Source organism: Trichosurus vulpecula, chromosome 6 (assembly GCF_011100635.1).
Source record: "Trichosurus vulpecula isolate mTriVul1 chromosome 6, mTriVul1.pri, whole genome shotgun sequence".
Taxonomy (NCBI): Eukaryota; Metazoa; Chordata; class Mammalia; order Diprotodontia; family Phalangeridae; genus Trichosurus; species Trichosurus vulpecula.
In genome coordinates, this window is record NC_050578.1 from 90,223,801 (window position 1) to 90,228,026 (window position 4,226).

The 4,226-nt window shown below is 37.2% G+C and overlaps 1 pseudogene; it reads right to left on the minus strand.

Moving 5' to 3' along the window:
- Nucleotides 1-2,276: 2,276 nt before the first annotated feature.
- On the minus strand, nt 2,277-4,004 carry LOC118854509 (annotated as a pseudogene).
- Nucleotides 4,005-4,226: the final 222 nt, after the last annotated feature.

Sequence of the window (4,226 nt, forward strand, 5' to 3'; positions counted from 1 at the left end):
ATATTTATGGATACTACTTCAGTTTCATCTCCATTTTTCCAGCCTTGATAGCATCAACCACTGACCTGAGCAAACATCTTCTATCTTTCCAGGGGATGCCAAAGATAGATGAACCATATACTCATCCGAAGACTTTGGTTCCCCAATGCTTCTTCAACCCAGGGACTTTCCTCTGGAAAATGAAAACCATAATTAAGTTTAATTGTGGCCGCCATTCACAAGAGTTATACTTGACAAAAACCTTGTCTTATAGTTTTCATCATTACTCCCTCCATGCAAGCTGTTGTTCATCCTTTGTTTTCTTTTTTTTAATACTTTTTTAAAATTTTTGACATTCTCTTGAAAGTATGGAGTTCCATACTCTCTCCCTCCCTCCCCTTCCCCACTCCCTGAGAAAACAAGCAATAAAATGTCAATTATAATCAGGTAAACATTTCTATATTAACCATGTTGGGAAAAAAAGCATAAAAAAGTGAAAAAAGTATGCTTCAATCTCTACTCAGAGTTCATGATTTCTCCCTCTGGAGATAGCATTTTTCATTATGCGTCCTTTGGAATTCCCTTGTCATCCTACATTTTCAAATAAGAGCTATGGTATCACAATGTGTTGTGTATTTGGCTGTGACTGATCAGTTTAATACAAGTTCAAAAGGCACTGCCATGGATCAAGCACAAGTGGAACATTTAGAGCAGAAGTGACTCTGGATTTGGACAGCCCATGTCTCCTTTGTGCTACTATAATTCTGCTTTGCTCATGGAGTTAGAACATGGACCTGTAAAGACATGACCTCAATTTTTTTCCTCAGACACTTACAACTAGCTATGTGACCCTGGGAAAGTCACTTCTCCTTTGACTGTCTCAATGTTTTCTTTTTATCTGTATAATGGAGATAATAATAGCACCTACCTCTTAGGATTATTACCAAAATAAAATGAGATAATCTATGTAAACACTTTGTAAACCTCAAAGATCTATATTAATATTAGCTCTGTTAGTAGTTTTTAGTCTATTTGGAGAATATTAGCAACCAGACTATAAACTCTAGCTACTCACCATGGACCCTTCTTACAGGTCCCAGTAACAATGGAGAGGAAGAATTTCATGATTTTCTAACATCCTCTTCTGTAATGAATTTAAGTAGGTGTGTACATATATTCATTTGACTGTAATAACCTTCCATTTGGCAAGGAAAGAGAATTTTTAATGCTCTGTTGGCATCCTTGTTTTGGTGACTGTTTTATATTGGTTAAACTTTCAAATATATTGTGACAATGAGTACAATTGAAATTACTTTCATCTCACCTTTGCCAGAGTTAATTGCATGTTTAAATAGGTCAGGTTGATAAAGTTAGGCAATTATTCAATGCCTTCTAATCTTTATCCTTTCTTCTAATTTGTTGTTGATTCTGACCTTTGTTCTAACTGGTCAATAGTCTGACTTGGAACAAGTTGTGAAATGAGTCCCAGATCAGTAGCCATTCATTTTCTATGAATTGTCAGTAATAATACTAAAATTAAGGGTCACTCAAAGGACATTAAAGAGATTAATGATGGGCATATTGCTGTTGTGTATTTATAGTGTGGTAGAGGTAATATCCTAACCCTCCCCTTTATGTAGATTCAGCTAGTTTTTCTTTAAAAGGATTTGAAACATTTTTTTTTTTGCAATTTATAGGCTCAATATATTTTTTTTACACATTGATTGAAAGAAAAATTTCAATATTTTACATTCTTTCAATAAGCATTACATACACTGCACTTTGAGAAATCTAAAAGGTATTGAAATAGAAATTCATTTCTGCAAACATTTTGGTTACAAAATAGACATTTCTACAAAGACTTATGCTATCTACATGATGTGTTTGTGCTGACACCCACCTATCACAACAACTGACTCAATGGAATACCTAGAAAAATTATCTAACGCCGTTCATGAGTTTGAATCCTTTTAATATTCTATCTGAGAAACAATCTATAAATCTTCAGATAAAAATTATGTCTCTGTTCTGATTTTAAAAGAGATTTTTATGACAATATCCATTTTGTTAACAGGTACATGTTAAGGCTAATATTTTCTTGTGATTTTTGGTATGTGTGTGTATGTGTGTGTGTGTATGTGTGTGTGTGTGTAGTTGTATGGTTGTGTATAGTTGTATGGTTGTGTGTATATATGTGTGTTTTCAGAAAGAGAGTAAAAGCCAGCTCCTTGAGGGCTCTGAACTGTTCCTGCCGAAGATGTGAGTGCAGTGAACATAATGTTCATTCAGTCCTACAGTCAGGATGCAGTTGCTCCTTCCCACTCCTCCAGATATTGCACCTTTCCATCAAGCATTATCCAGTGAGCCAATATGCTGTATTTTTCACCTAATGCTATTCTACCTGCAGTACCAAAATAATTGATAACAGAGTTATTTAGATGATTAAGCTGCAATTCCTGATCTGCTAAATTATTAAGAAGCTCTGTGTTAAGTTCATCAAATTCATAATCTTCTTTGCCTTCATCATATTTCACAATTTCAGAATTCTGCATCTAGGGTGCTTTCTGAGGAAGGCACCCCCTTCTCCTCTGGAGGTGTGGTATTGCAGCAGGCCATAACCATCCTGTTTGAATTCTCTTTCTGGAGTCAGATAACCCATAATGCCTGGAAATATTAGATGAGGTAGTTTCTTTTGTACTAGCAACACCTGTGAGGTCCACATCTAAGGATGAATGTGTAGTTCCATCAGGTTTCCCTATAAAGGAAGGTAAATCCAAGGTAGGATTCTCTGGAAGTGATTCCTTTTCCAAAGAAGATGGTTCAGAAGTCTTTTGAATCATCTTTTTCTATATGGGCCAGGTGGACGACTTACAGATTTTTCTTTCCTTTCTTTTCTACACCATTACTTATATCCCTCGTATCAGATGCTTTTCTGCCTTTAATTTTGAATTCATGAGATGTTCTTTCAGGTTCTTTCTCCACTTTAAAATCCACATTTGATGGCACAGGAGGAACACAAATTCTCAATCCAAACAAATGTTTCTTCTTCTTTATTTCTTTTCCTGACATAAACATGGTCATGTAATCATTTAATGCCTCCAGAACATGCTCATGTCTTTCAGATTTTGGTGTCCTTGCCAGCTCTCCAGGGAGCAATCTATCCCACTTTTCATTAATGTAAGTCATAAGTTCAAGTTCAGAATCAAAGTACTTCTTCTTGTGAATAACACTTAGGTTGTAAAGGCAAAGGTATGCTACATGTACCCATTTTAAGGGAGGAATGAATGTATAAAATATGTCACCAAATAACATTGGCTTTTGAAGGCATTGCACACCAGCCTCATGAAACCACTGCTTACATTTGCAGCACTGCAACATTTTTAAATACCAGTCTCCAGGGCCTCCACAGCAGCAGTAACACTGCTGAGCATTGGTTTTATGACCTGGATCCCATTCTAGGTCTGCCGCACTATAGGGTAAAGTCTGCTTCATGACTTGTAACGCTTTGGCATTTGGTCCTTTCTTAAGCCCACCACCATTCTTTGTTATTGTTGGAAAAACACATTGTCCACAGAGCCATTTTTCATCAGAGTCAATCACACTGGAATCAATATGAGGTGCATATGGCACAACTGATAATACCCTTGCCCACACTTAGCACATATAACCATTTTATTACGAGCTTCGGACTACTCTTCCTGACATATCGTACAGACCATTGCCCCACTTCCAGTGGCTCCTGTTTGTATGGCCTTCCAGAGAACTGAAGATTTACAACTATCTTCAAATATGATGAAGCAGCTTTGTTTCAATGTTTATTTTTTTGACAGTTCCAAGATAAAATAAGCCATCTGACCATCCAACTCGGACATTCTGAGTGTCTTCAAATTTGTATGCTGGCTTTTCAGCTTTCTGTCCATCCTGTCTTTAGATGATTTAGTCAAAAATGTTGGAGTCTTTTCGTTTCCATGTAAAGGAAACCGCTTATGGATCCATGAATTACACACCCCTATAGAGTCTTTCATTCGGTCACTTCAGTGGTGCCAAGTGTTTCATATAAAAAATAAAATAAAATAAAATAACTCTCCCCCCCCCGGGGTTTCCTCGCCCTCAAACTATGTGCCCTCGCCAGGCACCCGACACACGAGACTGTCCACAGAAGAAAACACGCCAAGGTCCTGAGCAGTGAGTTTTGAGAAGAAGGTTAAGGGAGACGGGGTCGGAAGTGGGAAGGGGATGCTAACACC